The following is a 20,429-nucleotide window of genomic DNA, read 5'->3' on the forward strand; positions in this document are numbered from 1 at the left end:
CTCTCTAAGACACTCTCTAGACACTCTCTAGACACTCTCTAGACATTCTCTAGACAAACTCTAGACACTCTCTAGACACTATCTAAGGCACTCTCTAGACACTCTCTAGACACTCTAAGACACACTCTAGACACACTCTAGACAATCTCTAGACACAGTCTAGACACTCTCTAGACACTCTCTAGACACACTCTAGACACACTCTAGACACACTCTCTAGACACAATCTAGACACACTCTAGACACTCTCTAGACACTCTCGAGACACTCTCAAGACACACTCTAGACACTCTCTAGACACTCTCTAGACACTCTCTAGACACTCTCTAGACACTCTCTAGACACACTCTAGACACTCTCTAGACACTCTCTAGACACTCTCTAGACACACTCTAGAAACTCTCTATACACACTCTAGACACTCTCTAGACGCTCTCTAGACACACTCTAGACACTCTCTAGACACACTCTAGACACTCTCTAGACACTCTCTATACACTCTCTAGAAACTCTCTAGACACTCTCTAGACACTCTCTAGACACACTCTAGACACTCTCTAGACACTCTCTAGACAGTCTCTAGACACTCTCTAGACACACTCTAGACACTCTAGACACTCTCTAGACAGTCTCTAGACACTCTCTAGACACACTCTAGACACACTCTAGACACACTCTAGACACTCTCTAGATACTCTCTAGATACTCTCTAGACACACTCTAGACACTCTCTAGATACTCTCTAGACACTCTCTAGACACACTCTAGACACTCTCTAGACACTCTCTAGACATTCTCTAGACAAACTCTAGACACTCTCTAGACACTCTCTAAGACACTCTCTAGACACTCTCTAGACACTCTCTAAGACACTCTCTAGACATTCTCTAGACACTCTCTAGACATTCTCTAGACAAACTCTAGACACTCTCTAGACACTCTCTAAGACACTCTCTAGACACTCTCTAGACACTCTAAGACACACTCTAGACACACTCTAGACAATCTCTAGACAATCTCTAGACACTCTCTAGACACGCACTAGACACACTCTAGACACTCTCTAGACACTCTCTAGACACTCTAGACACTCTTTAGACACTCTCCAGACACTCTGTAGACACTCTCTAGACACACTCTAGACACTCTCTAGACACTCTCTAGACACTCTCTGGACACACTCTAGACACTCTATAGACACACTCTTTGGACACACTCTAGACACTCTTTAGACACACTCTACGCACTCTCTAGACACACTCTCTAGACACACTCTAGACACTCTCTAGACACTCTCTAGACACTCTCTAGACACTCTCTAGACACACTCTCTAGACACTCTCTAGACACTCTCTAGACACTCTCTAGACACACTCCATACACACTCTAGACACACTCTAGACACTCTAGACACTCTCTAGACACTCTCTAGACACTCTCTCGACACACTCTAGACACTCTCTAGACACACTCTAGACACTCTCTAGACACTCTCTAGACACTCTCTAGACACTCTCTCGACACACTCTAGACACTCTCTAGACACTGTAGACACACTCTAGACACTCTCTAGACACTCTCTAGACACACTCTCTAGACACTCTCTAGACACTCTCTAGACACTCTCTAGACACTCTCTAGACACACTCTAGGCACTCTCTAAACACACTCTATACACTCTCTAGACACTCTAGACACACTCCAGACACACTCTAGACACTCTCTAGACACTCTATAGACACTCTCTAGACACTCTAGACACACTCCAGACACACTCTAGACACTCTACAGACACTCTAGCCACTCTCTAGATACTCTCTAGACACTCTCTAGACACTCTCTAGACACTCTAGACACACTCCAGACACACTCTAGACACTCTCTAGACACTCTCTAGACACTCTCTACACACAATCCAGACACACTCTAGACACACTCTAGACACACTCTAGACACTCTCTAGACACTCTCTAGACACTCTCTAGACACACTCTCTAGACACACTCTAGACACTCTCTAGACAATCTCTAGACACTCTCTAGACACTCTCTAGACACAATCCAGACACACTCTAGACACACTCTAGACACACTCTAGCCACTCTCTAGATACTCTCTAGACACTCTCTAGACACTCTCTAGACACACTCTCTAGACACACTCTAGACACTCTCTAGACAATCTCTAGACACTCTCTAGACACTCTCTAGACACAATCCAGACACACTCTAGACACACTCTAGACACTCTCTAGACACTCTCTAGACACACTCTAGACACTCTCTAGAAACAATCTCTAGACACACTCTAGACAATCTCTAGACAATCTCTAGACACTCTCTAGACACTCTCTAGACACTCTCGAGACACTCTCTAGACACTCTCTAGACACTCTCTAGACACACACGAGACACACTCTAGACACTCTCTAGACAGTCTAGACACTCTGTAGATACTCTCTAAACACTCTCTAGACACACTCTAGACACTCTTTAGACAATCTCTAGACACACTCTAGACAATCTCTAGACATACTCTAGACACTCTCTAGACACTCTCTAGACACACTCTAGACACACTCTAGACACTCACTAAACACTCTCGAGACACTCTCTAGACACACTCTAGACACTCTCTAGATACTCTCTAGACACTCTCTAGACACACTCTAGACTCTCTCTAGACACACTCTAGACACTCTCTAGACACTCTCTACACACTCTCTAGACACACTCTAGACATTCTCTAGACACTCTCTAGACACTCTCTAGACAGTCTAGACACTCTCTAGACAATCTCTAGACACTCTCTAGACACAATCCAGACACACTCTAGACACACACTAGACACACACTAGACACTCTTTAGACACACTCTAGACACTCTCTAGAAACACTCTCTAGACACACTCTAGACAATCTCTAGACACTCTCGAGACACTCTATAGACACACTCTAGACACTCTCTAGACACTCTCTAGACACTCTCTAGACACACTCGAGACACACACTAGACACTCTCTAGACACTCTCTAGACACTCTCTAGACACTCTCTAGACACACTCTCTAAACACACTCTAGACACTCTCTAGACAATCTCTAGACACTCTCTAGACACTCTCTAGACACACTCCAGACACACTCTAGACACTCTCTAGACACACTCTAGACACTCTCTAGAAACACTCTCTAGACACACTCTAGACACTCTCTAGACACTCTCTAGACACACTCTAGACACTCTCTAGAAACACTCTCTAGACACACTCTAGACACTCTCTAGACACTCTCTAGACACTCTCGAGACACTCTCAAGACACACTCTAGACACTCTCTAGACACTCTCTAGACACTCTCTAGACACACTCGAGACACATTCTAGACACTCTAGACACACTCTAGACACTCACTAGACACTCTCTAGACACTCTCTAGACACTCTCTAGACACACTCTAGACACTCTCTAGACACTCTCTAGACACTCTCTAGACACTCTCTAGACACACTCTAGAAACTCTCTAGACACACTCTACACACTCTCTAGACACTCTCTAGACACACTCTAGACACTCTCTAGACACACTCTAGACACTCTCTAGACACTCTAGACACTCTCTAGACACACTCTCTAGACACACTCTGGACACTCTCTAGACCCTCTCTAGACACTCTCTAGACACACTCTAGACACTCTCTAGACACTCTCTAGACACTCTCTAGACACTCTCTAGACACACTCTAGACACTCTCTAGACACACTCTAGACACTCTCTAGACACTCTCTAGACACTCTCTCAACACACTCTAGACACTCTCTAGACACACTCTAGACACTCTCTAGACACTCTCTAGACACTCTCTCGACACACTCTAGACACTCTCTAGACACTGTAGACACACTCTAGACACTCTCTAGACACTCTCTAGACACTCTCTAGACACACTCTAGGCACTCTCTAAACACACTCTATACACTCTCTAGACACTCTAGACACACTCCAGACACACTCTAGACACTCTCTAGACACTCTCTAGACACTCTCTAGATACTCTCTAGACACTCTCTAGACACTCTCTAGACACACTCTAGACAATCTAGACAATCTCTAGACAGTCTCTTGACTCTCTCTAGACACACTCTAGACACACTCCAGACACTCTCTAGACACTCTCTAGACACTCTAGCCACTCTCTAGATACTCTCTAGACACTCTCTAGACACACTCTAGACACACTGTAGACACACTCTAGACACTCTCTAGACACTCTCTAGAAACTCTCTAGACACTCTCTAGACACAATCTAGACACTCTCTAGACACTCTCTAGATACTCTCTAGACACTCTCTAGACACTCTCTAGACACTCTCTAGAAACTCTCTAGACACTCTCTAGACACAATCTAGACACTCTCTAGACACTCTCTAGACAATCTCTAGACACTCTCTAGATACTCTCTAGACACAATCTAGACACACTCTAGACACTCTCTAGATACTCTCTAGACACTCTCTAGACACTCTCTAGACACACTCTAGACACTCTCTAGACACTCTCTAGACACTCTCTAGACACTCTCTAGACACACTCTAGACACTCTCTAGACACTCTCTAGACACACTCTAGACACTCTCTAGACACTCTCTAAACACTCTCTAGACACACTCTAGACACTCTCTAGACACTCTCTAGACACTCTCTAGACACTCTCTAGACACACTCTAGACACATTCTCTAGACACTCTCTAGACACACTCTAGACACACTCTAGACACTCTCTAGACACTCTCTAGACACTCTCTAGACACAATCTAGACAGTCTCTAGACACTCTCTAGACACTCTCTAGACACACTCTAGACACACTCTAGACACTTTCTAGACACTCTCTAGACACACTCTAGACACTCTCTAGACACTCTTTAGACCGCCGATTCTTCAACTAACCACGCCACCACGGGCAGACAGAAAGAGAATTCCACTGTGTACAGGCGTTGTGATCGAAATCGAAACCCACAACTCTCCTGCATACCGGGCGTGGTATCAGTGAAGTGGCCGATATCATCATCAAGATATCATCATGATGATAATGATATCATCATTATCATGATATCATCATGATGATAATGATGCTTATTATTACTTATCATTACATTTACTCTGCACTTTTCATCAATGAAATCGCTGTGCCGGCAGCACCAGGAGCAGACACTCAGCAGGAAAATTATTGGATTCTAAAAATACATTAAAGACCGTCAGTACACTCGCTCAGCTTAATGACCAGGCTACAGTCTACATTATAGACTGTCAGTACACTCACTCAGCTTAATAGCCAGGCTACAGTCTACATTATAGACTGTCAGTACACTCGCTCAGCTTAATGACCAGGCTACAGTCTACATTAAAGACCGTCAGTACACTCATTCTGCTTAATGACCAGGCTACAGTCTACATTATAGACTGTCAGTACACTCGCTCAGCTTAATGACCAGGCTACAGTCTACATTATAGACTGTCAGTACACTCACTCAGCTTAATGACCAGGCTACAGTCTACATTATAGACTGTCAGTACACTCACTCAGCTTAATAACCAGGCTACGGTCTACATTATAGACTGCCAGTACACTCAGCTTAATGACCAGGCTACGGTCTACATTATAGACTGTCAGTACACTCACTCAGCTTAATGACCAGGCTACAGTCTACATTATAGACTGTCAGTACACTCAGCTTAATGACCAGGCTACAGTCTACATTATAGACTGTCAGTACACTCAGCTTAATGACCAGGCTACGGTCTACATTATAGACTGTCAGTACACTCACTCAGCTTAATGACCAGGCTACAGTCTACATTATAGACTGTCAGTACACTCAGCTTAATGACCAGGCTACAGTCTACATTATAGACTGTCAGTACACTCACTCAGCTTAATGACCAAGCTACAGTCTACATTATAGACTGTCAGTACACTCACTCAGCTTAATGACCAGGCTACAGTCTACATTATAGACTGTCAGTACACTCACTCAGCTTAATGACCAGGCTACAGTCTACATTATAGACTGTCAGTACACTCAGCTTAATAACCAGGCTACGGTCTACATTATAGACTGTCAGTACACTCACTCAGCTTAATGACCAAGCTACAGTCTACATTATAGACTGTCAGTACACTCACTCAGCTTAATGACCAGGCTACAGTCTACATTATAGACTGTCAGTACACTCAGCTTAATGACCAGGCTACGGTCTACATTATAGACTGTCAGTACACTCACTCAGCTTAATGACCAGGCTACAGTCTACATTATAGACTGTCAGTACACTCAGCTTAATGACCAGGCTACAGTCTACATTATAGACTGTCAGTACACTCACTCAGCTTAATGACCAGGCTACAGTCTACATTATAGACTGTCAGTACACTCAGCTTAATAACCAGGCTACGGTCTACATTATAGACTGTCAGTACACTCACTCAGCTTAATGACCAAGCTACAGTCTACATTATAGACTGTCAGTACGCTCACTCAGCTTAATGACCAGGCTACAGTCTACATTATAGACTGTCAGTACACTCACTCAGCTTAATAGCCAGGCTACAGTCTACATTAAAGACTGTCAGTACACTTACTCAGCTTAATAACCAGGCTACAGTCTACATTAAAGACTGTCAGTACACTCACTCAGCTTAATAACCAGGCTACAGTCTACATTATAGACTGTCAGTACACTCACTCAGCTTAATAACCAGGCTACAGTCTACATTATAGACTGTCAGTACACTCACTCAGCTTAATAACCAGGCTACAGTCTACATTAAAGACCGTCAGTACACTCGCTCAGCTTAATAACCAGGCTACAGTCTACATTATAGACTGTCAGTACACTCAGCTTAATAGCCAGGCTACAGTCTACATTATATACTGTCAGTACACTTACTCAGCTTAATGACCAGGCTACAGTCTACATTATAGACTGTCAGTACACTCACCAAACTTAATAACCAGGCTACAGTCTACATTATAGACTGTCAGTACACTCAGCTTAATAACCAGGCTACAGTCTACATTACAGACTGTCAGTACACTCGCTCAGCTTAATGACCAGGCTACAGTCTACATTATAGACTGTCAGTACACTCACTCAGCTTAATGACCAGGCTACAGTCTACATTATAGACTGTCAGTACACTCACCACACGTAATAACCAGGCTACAGTCTACATTATAGACTGTCAGTACACGCAGCTTAATAACCAGGCTACAGTCTACATTATATACTGTCAGTACACTCACTCAGAATAATAACCAGGCTACAGTCTACATTATAGACTGTCAGTACAATCAGCTTAATAACCAGGCTACAGTCTACATTATAGACTGTCAGTACGCTCACTCAGTTTAATAAACATCGCTACAGTCTACATTATATACTGTCAGTACACTCACTAAGAATAATAACCAGGCTACAGTCTACATTATAGACTGTCAGTACAATCAGCTTAATAACCAGGCTACAGTCTACATTATAGACTGTCAGTACAATACAGCTTAATAACCAGGCTACAGTCTACATTATAGACTGTCAGTACACTCAGCTTAATAACCAGGCCACAGTTTACATTATAGACTGTCAGTACACTCACTCAGCTTAATAACCATCGCTACAGTCTAGGATTAAAGGCGATGATAAATCAACGCTCTGTAGCCTGGGAGCTAAACGGGCAAAATCTCGGTTGACCCATAGACCGAAACGTCGACCTTTCGGGGTGCACACAAACACACACACGGGGTGGTGCGTGCCAATGATGCAGATTGGGGGCGAGATGGTTCGTCGAGTGTGAATGTTCAGCTGTAGCCAAATAACTCAGAAACGCCTTAACGTGAAATTTAAATGTGGTGGGAGGGGGGGAGATTAAACACAAACTCCCGACGCATACACAGACACACATACACAGACACACGCATAGACATACACAGACAGACACACACATAGACACACACACAGACACACACATAGACATACACACACAGACACACACATATACACACACATAGACATACACACATAGACATACACACACAGACACACACAGACACACACATAGACATACACACATAGACATACACACACAGACACACACACAGATACACACATAGACATACACACACAGACACACACACAAACACACACATAGACATACACACAGACACACACATAGACATACACACACAGACACACACATAGACATACACAGACACACACACAGACACACACATAGACATACACACACAGACACACACAGACACACACATAGACATACACACAGACACACACATAGACATACACACACAGACACACACATAGACATACACACACAGACACACACATAGACATACACACACAGACACACACATAGACATACACACAGACACACACATTGACATACACACACATAGAAATACACATAGACATACACACACAGACATACACACACAGACACACACACAGACACACACACAGACACACACATAGACATACACACATAGACATACACACACAGACACACACACAGACAAACACACAGACACACACATAGACATACACACAGACACACAGACACAAACATAGACATACACACAGACACACACAGACATACACACAGACACACACATAGACATACACACAGACACACACATAGACATACACACAGACACACACATAAACATACACACACAGACACACACATAGACATACACAGAGACACACACATTGACATACACACACATAGACATACAAATAGACATACACACACAGACATACACACACACACACATAGACACACACACATAGCCATACACACACAGACACACACATAGACATACACACACATAGACATACACACACAGAGACACACATAGACATACACACAGACGCACACATAGACATACACACACAGACACACACATAGACATACACACAGACACACACACAGACACACGCACAGACACACACACAGACATACACACACAGACACACACATAGACAAACACACACAGACACACACATAGACATACACACAAAGACACACACAGACACACACATAAACATACACACAGACACACACACAGACACACATAGACATACACACAGACACACATAGGCATACACACACAGACACACACATAGACATACACACACAGACACACACATAGACATACACACACAGACACACACAAATACACACATAGACATACAACAACAACCAACAACCGCCATTCGCCACAAAGTGGCGGTGACGTCACCACGACGCTTGTGCCAGGCTATGTGCAGCCTGAGGCCACGTGAAGTGTCGAACGCCCGCTGGCAGGAGATCACGGGGCAGACCCAGGTGCCACGGGTCGACTGACTGAGATGACTGGCTGATGCACCACCTGTGCCCCCTACTGTGCCAATCCGCTGTGCTTTAGCCACCCGGCGCTCCGCTCGTTGTTGTGAGCGTCGCTCCTCCGCCCTCCGTTGTTGTTGGAGGGGGACTGCCTCCAACTGCCTAGTAGCATCCTTCACGAGCCTCCTCCACAGAGGCCGATCTTGACACCGCTGGTACCGGTCATCGGCAAGTCCACTCAGCTCCACGTCCTCCTGTACCACATCACTCCATCTCTTCTCTAGCCCGTGCCGCGCCCGTTTAGCCCCCTCGATCCGGCCGAACAAAAGCTGTTTCGGCATGCGGTGGCTGGGCATGCGGGCTACATGACCCAGCCATCGCAGCCTTCCCCGCCGGAGGAGCTCACCGATGGGACCTTGCCCAGATCTTTCAAAGATTTGTGAGCTCCTCACACAATCCAGTCTGGTTAAACCCAGGATGGATCGTAGGCAGGCCAGCCTAAATGTTTCTAACCGGCGAAGATGTTCCATTAGGGGGGGTCCACGTTTCGCAAGCGTAGAGAAGGGAGGGAATGACCGTGGCCGAGAAGACCTGAAGCTTAGTGCGGAGCGACAGACCAGGTAGCTTCCACGCAGCGTTATGCAACCGATGCAAATATATTGCCGCTCGATTGATTCGGAGTGAGACCTCTGCTGTTAAACTGGAGCCGGTCATAAGCACACTGCCCAGGTATGGGAAACTCTCCACTCTCTCCACCACAGCCCCATCACCGATTGGGAGTTGTCGGGGTGGAGTGTCCGATGATACAAAATACACCCGCACACAGACACACACACAGCTGCAGCAGGCATTTTCAGGGTCGGTATCGAACCCACGACCTCCTGTACACCATGCGAGGTAGTTAACATCTCCTAGCCACCGTGATGATGGTGATGAGAGAGAGACCCAGACCTCCTGTACACCAGGCGAGGTAGTCAACATCTCCTAGCCACCGTGATGATGATGATGATGAGAGAGACACGCAAACTCCAAATATACAGCAGCAGCAGGCATCGTCAGGGTCGGGATCGAACCCACGACCTCCTGTAAACCAGGCGAGGAAGTTAACATCTCCTAGCCACCGCGGCGGTCCATCATCACAACAAAAACAGCGGTGACGTCACCACGGCGCGTGTGCCAGGCTAGGTGCACCTTATACCATCACACACACACACACACGTACACACTCTAACACGTTCACATAATAAAGATATAGACCCCCATCGCCCTCTCCGTAAAGCCTCCACGGACTTGGGGCAAGTGCTGTTAACGAGCAGCACCTATGAAGGCCGGCACGGCACACGAGGAAGTGGGTGGCCAGCACCACGCCCGGCCGCCTTTGTCTCCCCAGTGGCGATGTTTACTACACACCGCACCAGGTACTCATTTCAGGCTGAGTCGACCTAGGGAAGGCCCAGGATCGGTTCAGGTAATAGTCAATGGTGGTGTTGGCCGTGAGCGGGAATCGAACCCGGGTCGCCGGGTTTATAGCGCAGTGCGCTAACCGCTGCACCACCGCTCCCCCCACACACTCACAGACACACAGGGCAGACACACAGACAGACACACAGACATACACACAGACACACACACAGACACACACAGACAGACACATAGACACACACACAGACACACACACACACACACGGCAGACACACAGACATACACACAGACAGACACACAGACACACAGACATACACACAGACAGACACACAGACACACAGACAGACACACACACACACAGACACACACACAGACCCACACACACACAGACAGACACACAGACCCACACACACACAGACAGACACACAGACATACACACACACAAAAACACACAAACACACACACACGCGGCAGGCAGACAGACAGACATACACGCAGACACACACACTGACAGACACACACTCAGACACACACACAGCAAACACACAGACACACACAGACAGACACACACACACGGCAAACAGACAGACAGACACTCACGTCAGAAACACAGACACACACACGGCAAACACACAGACACATACACACGGCAAACACACAGACAGACACACACGGCAAACACAAAGACACACACGGCAAACACACAGACACATACACACGGCAAACACACAGTCACACACACGGCAAAACACACAGACACACACGGCAAACAGACAGACACATACACACGGCAAACAGACACACACGGCAAACACACAGGCACTAAAACACGACAAACACACAGACACACACACACGGCAAACACACAGACAGACACACACACACGGCAAACAGAGACACACACACACGGCAAACACACAGACACACACACGGCAAACACACAGACACACACACGGCAAACACACAGACACACATACGGTAAACACACAGACACACAGACAGATACACACACGGCAAACAGACACACACACACGGCAAACACACATACAGACACAGCCGGGAAACATACAGAGACACACACAGACACCTACACACCAAGACACACATACAGACACACACACAGAGACACACACAGACACACACACAGACACACACAGACACCTACACAAACACAGACACCTACACAGACACACACAGACACCTACGCAAACACACACACACACACAGACACACACACACAGACACACACACACAGACACACACACACAGACACACACACACAAACACACACAGACACACAAACACACAAAGATCCCCCATATAGCCTTAACAGACTGTAGGGGCAAGTGCTGTTAGCGAGCACCTATGAAGGCCCGAACGGTACACGAGGGGGTGGGTGGCCAGCACCACGCCCGACCGCCTTTGTCTCCCTAGTGGCAATGTTTACACACCGCACCAGGTACTCATTTGAGGCTGAGTCGACCTAGGGGAGGCCGGGACCGGTTCAGATAATCGTCACTGGTGTTGGCCGTGAGCGGGAATCGAACCCGGTTCGCCAGGTTCATAGTGCAGCGCGCTAACCGCTACACACACACACAGACACACACACACAGACACACACACAGACACAGACACACAGACACACACACACACACATCTACACGCACACAGACACACACACACAGACACACACAGACACAAACACACACACAGACACACACACACACAGACACACACAGTCACACACACTTACACACACACAGACACAGACACACACACATAGACACACACACAGACACACAGACACACACACAGACACACACAGACACACACACACACACAGACACACACACACACAGACACACACAGACACACACACACACAGACACACACACACAGACACACACACACAGACACACACACACAGACACACACAGACAGACACACACAGACAGACACACACAGACACACACACAGACACACACACACAGACACACACAGACAGACACACACAGACACACACACACACACAGACACACACAGACACACACAGACACACACACACAGACACACACACACACACAGACACACACACAGACACACACACACACACAGACACACACAGACACACACAGACACGCACACACACACAGACACACAGACACACACACACACAGACACACACACACAGACACACACACAGACACACACACACACAGACACACACAGACACACACACACACAGACACACACACACAGACACACACACACAGACACACACACAGACACACACACACACAGACACACACAGACACACACACACACAGACACACACACACAGACACACACACAGACACACACACACAGACACACACACACAGACACACACACAGACACACACACACAGACACACACACACACAGACACACACACAGACACACACACAGACACACACACAGACACACACACACACAGACACACAAAGCATGAACAATGCGCGAACCTCGCTCACTCACCCCTCGTCGACGCTGCGTCAGAAGCCGCGGAGCCGTTAGCAGTGCCGGGACCAAGTACATCCTCTTCGGCCCCAAGTCCAGAGCCAATCCCGACGGGCATTGAGGAGGAGGAGGCTTTGATGGTGATGATGTTACGCGAGACGAAGCGTGAGGAGGAGACGAATTCTCTCCGTGTCACTAACGCCATCAGCTTCCCCCCCTCCCTCCGCCCCTGGGAACGTGCGCGGACTCGCCGCAGGAACGTCGAAATCGACGCGGAGGAGGTGGAGGAGGAATCTTACGCGCTCCACCCTCAGCCCGAGCTCCTTAGCGATCCGTACGCGCGCTCTCTCTCGCTCTCGCTCCCTCTCTCCCCCCCCACTCTCTCTCTCTCTCTCTCCCTCTCTCTCTCTCTCTCCCAATCTCTCTCTCTCCCACTCTCTCTCTCCCCCACTCTCTCTCTCTTCCACTCTCTCTCTCTTCCACTCTCCTTTCGCGCTCTCTCTCCCACTCTCTCACCCTGTCTCTCCCCCACTCTCTCCTACTCTCTCTCTCCTACTCTCTCTCTCCCGCTCTCTCCCCCACTCTCGCTCACACTCTCTCTCCCACTCGCTCTCTCCCACTCTCTCCTACTCTCTTTCTCACTCTCCCCCACACTCTCCCCCACTCTCTCACTCTCTCTCCCACTCTCCCACTCTCCCCACTCTACCCTCCCCCACTCTCTCTCCCACTCTCCCACTCTCTCTCCCACTCTCTCCCACTCTCTCTCACTATCTCTCCCCTACTCTCTCCCACTCTCTCTCTCTCTCCCACTCTCCCCCACTCTCTCTCTCTCTCCCACTCTCTCCCCAACTCTCTCTCACTATCTCTCTCTCTCTCCCACTCTCCCCCACTCTCCCCCACTCTCTCTCTCTCCCACTCTCACTCTCCCCCACTCTCTCTCCCACTCTCTCCCCCACTCTCTCTCTCCCACTCTCTCCCACTCTCTCTCTCCCCCACTCTCTCTCCCACTCTCCCCCACTCTCTCTCTCCCCCACTCTCTCCCACTCTCCCCCACTCTCTCTCCCACTCTCTCTCCCACTCTCCCCCACTCTCTCTCTCCCCCACTCTCTCCCACTCTCCCCCACTCTCTCTCCCACTCTCTCTCCCACTCTCCCCCACTCTCTCTCTCTCCCCCACTCTCTCTCTCCCCCACTCTCTCCCACTCTCCCCCACTCTCTCTCCCACTCTCTCTCCCCCACTCTCTCTCTCTCTCCCCCACTCTCTCCCACTCTCCCCCACTCTCTCTCCCCCACTCTCTCTCTCTCTCCCCCACTCTCTCTCTCCCCCACTCTCTCTCTCTGTGCTGCAGCGAGCGAGCTGTGTGATGCAGCGACGCGTGCGTGCGCGCGGACTCCCTCTAGGTCGACTCAGCCTCAAAATGAGTACCCCTGGTTTTCGCTTCTGGGGAGACAAAGGCGGTCGGGCCTAGGGCTGACCATCCACCCGCCCGTGCATCGTGCCGGCTTTCATAGGTGCTCGCTAACAGCACTTGTCCCCAACAGTCTGCTAAAGCCTACACGGGGGATCTTTGTCTTTGTGTCTGTGTGTGCGTGTCTGTGTGTACGTGTCTGTGTGTACGTGACTGTATATGTGTACGCGTACGTGTCTTGTGTGTACGTGTCTATGTGTACGTGTGTCTGTGTGTACGTGGCTGTGTCTGTGTGTCTATGTGTACGTGTCTGTATATGTGTACGTGTCTGTTTACGTGTCTGCATATGTGTACGTGGCTGTGTCTATGTGTACGTGTCTGTGTGTACGTGTCTGTATATGTGTACGTGTCTGTGTGTACGTGTGTCTGTGTGTACGTGTCTGTATATGTGAACGTGTTTGTGTGTACGTGTCTATGTTTACGTGTCTATGTGAACGTGTCTGTGTGTACGTGTCTGTGTGTACGTGTCTGTGTGTACGTTAAGGCTATACGGGGGGATCTTTGTCTTGGTATATGTGTACGTGTCTGTGTGTACGTGTCTGTGTGTACGTGTCTGTATATGTGTACGTGTCTGTGTACGTGTCTGTATGTACGTGCCTGTGGGTATGTGTACGTGTGCGCGTGTGTATCTGCGTACGTGCCCTTGACACGCGCAGGGGTATATTGCGTGCTAGTGTGTCTTCGTGTGTGTACGCATGTGTGCGTGTATGTGTACCTGTGTGTGTCTGTGTGTATGTGTGTGTACCTGTGTGTCTGTGTGTGTGTACGTATGTGTGTACCTGTGTGTGTATGTGTGTGTGTAACTGTGTGTGTCTGTGTATATCTGTGTGTGTGTCTGTGTGTGTGTGTACCTGTGGAGCGGTGGTGCAGCAGTTAGCGCTACGAACCCGGCGACTCCGAGTTCGATTCCCGCTCACTGCCAACACCACCACGTGACGATTATCTGAACGGGTCCTGGGCCTCCCCTAGGTCGACTCAGCCTCAAATGAGCACCTGGTGCGGTGTGTAGCAAACATCGCCACTCGGGAAGACAAAGGCGGCCGGGGTTTGGTGCTGTCCACCAACCCCCTTGTGTGCCACAGTGCCAGCCTTCATTGGTGCTACTCGCTGACAGCACTTGCGCGTGTGTGTGTGTCTGTGTGTGTGTCTGTGTGTGTGTTTGTCTGTGTGTGTGTACCTGGGAACGCACACACGCACACGCAAGTGCTCGGATAGACCGCACAAACGGAACCGATGAGAACCCGCGATCTCGAACCGCTCACTCGATCGCTCCCTCTCTTCATTCCCAAAATCCGCGTTTCGTTCTTCGTTCGCCTTGGCTTAGATGCGAGGGGACTCTTGACATCCTTGTTTCAGCGATGATCATCGATCATCGTCTTCGTCATCTGATGATGGTGATGATGGTGATGTTTATGATGATGATGTTGATGTTGTTGATAATGATGATGATGATGTTGTCGATGTTGTTCAATGCACCGCTCGGTGATGTCTTCTTCACTCTGTCGCATCGGATCCACTCACGATGAAGACGTCAAATGATGTCTCTGCCTCCCTCGCTCTCTCTCTCTCATTCCCCTCCAGATGTCTCCCCATGCACAGCTCCAACCACCACCTCCCCTCTCCGATCGTCAGGGTCCTGGGAGATATCTCTTGCCAAGGTTCGCAGATTTGTACCCTTTAATGTAAACAAAAATAGAAATTATACGGTAGGTATATATATAATTGTTTTTCTTCTATATTTCACATATCCAAACAGATCGAGAAATCTCCTGTTTTTTTAACACGATTGGGCTTCCCTCGATTGTCAATTTCCAAGCGATGTTGAGTCTTAAATGTCCACGTCCATGGAGCGGATCTCCTCGATTCCGTATTGCTCATCAAGAGCACACGAGCGCCTCCACCACGAATATCACCTTCGTCACCGTCTCAATAATCCGAGTTGCTGGATGCTCGTTTGATGCTAACGCTCTGTCTCTCTGTGCGTGCGCGTGTCATCCAGAGCCGAGATTGCATTTCACGAATGATCCGAGGTCCATGCGAACGTTCTAAAAGTCCACAAAGACCTATGGATCTTCTCGTTGAATTAACGTCCACGATTCACCACCATCACCACCGCCAGCAGCAGCAGCAGCAGCAGAATTATCAGCTCAAATCATCAGGATCGGAAGAGTTCAGTATAATTTCTCCCAACACATGTCCGGCAGGTAGCGTTCACGGACGTCTCGGTAAAGCCTCCTCGATTCTCTCCCCGCGTGTCGCCAACAGTGTTCTCGTCGTCTTCGAGTTTCCGAACTGCGAATTCATTCGTCCATTCATCTATTCATTCATCTATTCATTCCCCCCACACACAGCCCTGCCTCGTCTGTCAGTGCCCGGCGATCCGTCGATCTCAGGACGTGGAGCACGCTTCTTCAGGGTCTCTCGAATTGCGTCCACGTTCATTACCACCAACACCACCACCACCACAGTACCACCCACGTGCGTCAACGACCTTGCATCGCGTCCGTCACTCGCCCACCGACTCTGACATTCGCCCGCGAGGCCTTTGCGATGGTGCTGGGGTCAGCGTCGTGATGGAGGCGTCGATCGAGCGGATCCAACGTTTCGTGGATGCTCGATCCTCCTCCCTGCATCCAGATCCTCGTCGCCCGGAACCGCAGGGGGTCCGCCGGACGAGAGGATGATGATGTCTGACGTCGAGTCCGGTCGCGACACGGCGAAAACAATCCTGGAAAACCTCACCGCGATCCGTCAGAGACGACTTCACCCACTCCGATACAGTATGCAATATTGCGGACTGAATTGAAGTGATATCCAGCAAGAGAGCTCGGAGTCGAGACGCGTGAGAAGAGGCGGAGAAGACGAGGTGAGTGATGGTGACGATGGTGGTGGTTACATAATGTTGTTAATTGATGGGAGAGATGTGATCGATGGTGATGGCGGTGGTGCGTGGAGGAGGAGGATGATGATGATGGTGGTGGTGGTGATGATGATCATGAGGAGGTGCCCTTGACGAGGTGTGAGGAGGAGTTACGTAGCTCTCGCTGTTCGCTCGCAGCGAGCGCGGATCGAGATGAGCGCAGATGGAAAATCACATCAGCCTCCATCCCTTGCTCCCCCAGTCTCCCTCTCCCCCCCAATCCCTTCCTCCCCACATCCCCCATCACCCTCAGCCATCCCCCACCTCTCCCATCCCTCCCACCCACCCCTCCACCTCCCACCTACCCACCCCACCCCCTCTCCCACCTTACACCCCCACCCATTTCGCACCAATGTCCCGATAGCCCACTCTTGCCTTCGTCCCCCCCCCCATCCTCTATCACACCGCTCCCTCCCTCCCTCCCCCCTCTCTCTCCCGCTCTAATTCACCATCTCCTTTCCCTCCTCCCTCCCAACTCGCAGCTCCGCCCGACCGCCCATTACCTCGCTCCATCCCTCACTCACTCACTCACTTCCTCCCTCCATCTCCCTCGCTCCATCTCCCTCCTTCCCCCCATCTCGCTCCCCCCATCTCCCTCCCCCCATCTCCCTCCCCCCATCTCCCTCCCCCCATCTCCCTCCCCCCATCTCCCTCCCTCCCCCATCTCCCTCCCCCCATCTCCCTCCCCCCATCTCCCTCCCTCCCCCATCTCCCTCCCCCCATCTTGCTCCCTCCATCTCCCTCCCTCCATCTCCCTCCCCTCATCTCCCTCCTCCCATCTCCCTCCCCCCATCTCCCTCCCCCCATCTCCCTCCCCCCATCTCCCTCCCCCATCTCCCTCCCCCATCTCCCTCCCCCCATCTCCCTCCCTCCCCCCATCTCCCTCCCCCCATCTTCCTCCCTCCATCTCCCTCCCCCCATCTCCCTCCCCCCTTGACCCTCACTCTTTCCTTCCCACTCCCTCCCTGCCCGTCTCCCCACTCTCTCCGCACTCCCTCCCTCTCTCCCTCCCTCTCTCCCTCCCTCCCTCCCTCTCTCCCTCCACTCCCTCCCTCTCTCCCTCCCTCTCTCCCTCCCTCTCTCCCTCCCTCTCTCCCTCCCTCTCTCCCTCCTTCTCTCCCTCCCTCCCTCCCTCTCTCCCTCCCTCTCTCCCTCCCTCTCTCCCTCCCTCTCTCCCTCCCTCTCTCCCTCCCTCTCTCCCTCCCTCTCTCCCTCCATCTCTCCCTCCCTCTCTCTCTCCCTCTCTCCCTCCCTCTCTCCCTCCCTCTCTCCCTCCCTCTCTCCCTCCCTCTCTCCCTCCCTCTCTCCCTCCCTCTCTCCCTCCCTCTCTCCCTCCCTCTCTCCCTCCATCTCTCCCTCCCTCTCTCTCTCCCTCTCTCCCTCCCTCTCTCCCTCCCTCTCTCCCTCCATCTCTCCCTCCCTCTCTCTCTCCCTCTCTCTCTCCCTCTCTCTCTCCCTCTCTCCCTCCCTCTCTCCCTCCCTCTCTCCCTCCCATTCACTGCGTCCGTTCCGCATCTCGCCCACCCACCTCACCCGATTCCCGTGCTCGCAAAAAACGAGACGAATTTCCCCCCGTGTGGACATTCACGAGGGGGTGGGTGGCCATCACCGAGCCCGGCCGCCTTTGTCTCCCCCAGTGGCGATGTTTACTGCACACCGCACCAGGTAACTCATTTGACCTAGGGGAGGCCCAGAACCGGTTCAAATAATCGTCACTGGTGGTGTTGGCCGTGAGCGGGAATCGAACCCGAAGTCGCCAGGTTCGAAGCGCGGCGTAGCGCTAACCGCTGCACCACCGCTCCCCACATCGACACAAAGATCCCCCAAATAGCCTTAAAAGACTGTAGGGGCAAGTGCTGTTAGCGAGCACCTATGAAGGCCGGAACGGTACACGAGGGGGTGGGTGGCTAGCACCACGCCCGACCGCCTTTGTCTCCCTAGTGGCAATGTTTACACATGGCACCAGGTACTCATTTGAGGCTGAGTCGACCTAGGGTAGGCCCGGGACCGGTTCAGATAATCGTCACTGGTGTTGACCGTGAGCGTGAATCGAACCCGGGTCGCCAGGTTCATAGCGCAGCGCGCTAACCGGTACACTACATCGACACACCCACACATTCACACACAACAAACACACACATCGACACACACACATTCACACACACCAAACACACACATCCACACACACACACCCACACCACGCAACAACAACAAACAACAACCGGCATTCGCCACTAAGTGGCGGTGACGTCACCACGACGCTTGTGCCAGGCTATGTGCACCCTGAGGCCACGTGAATTGTCGAATGCCCGCTGGCAAGTCACGGGGCAGACCCAGCAGGTGCCATGGGTCGACTGACTGAGATGGCTGACTGGCTGATGCACCACCTGTGCCCCCTAAAATGCCAACTTGCTGTGCTTTAGCCACCCGGCGCTCCGCTCGTTGTTGTGAGCTTCGGTCCTCCGCCCTCTGTCGTTGTTTGAGGGCGACTGCCTCCAACCGCCCAGCAGCATCCTTCACGAGCCTCCTCCACAGAGGCCGATTTAGACACCGCTGGTACCAGTCATCGGCAAGTCCACTCAGCTCCACGTCCTCCTGTGTCACATCACTCCATCTCTTCTCTAGCCCGTGCCGCGCCCGTTTAACCCCCGCTATCCGGCCGAACAAAAGCTGTTTAGGCATGCAGTGGCTGGGCATGCGGGAAACGTGACTCAGCCAACGCAGCC

The 20,429-nt window shown here is 50.3% G+C and overlaps 1 pseudogene; it reads right to left on the bottom strand.

Moving 5' to 3' along the window:
- The window catches only part of LOC116938058 (leucine-rich repeat-containing protein 4B pseudogene), a 162,323-nt pseudogene extending 146,071 nt beyond the window's left edge, over positions 1-16,252 (bottom strand).
- Positions 16,253-20,429: the final 4,177 nt, after the last annotated feature.

This window comes from Petromyzon marinus, chromosome 65 (assembly GCF_048934315.1).
Source record: "Petromyzon marinus isolate PM22_M1 ecotype Great Lakes invasive population chromosome 65, UKy_Petmar_22M1.pri1.0, whole genome shotgun sequence".
NCBI classification, from domain to species: Eukaryota; Metazoa; Chordata; class Hyperoartia; order Petromyzontiformes; family Petromyzontidae; genus Petromyzon; species Petromyzon marinus.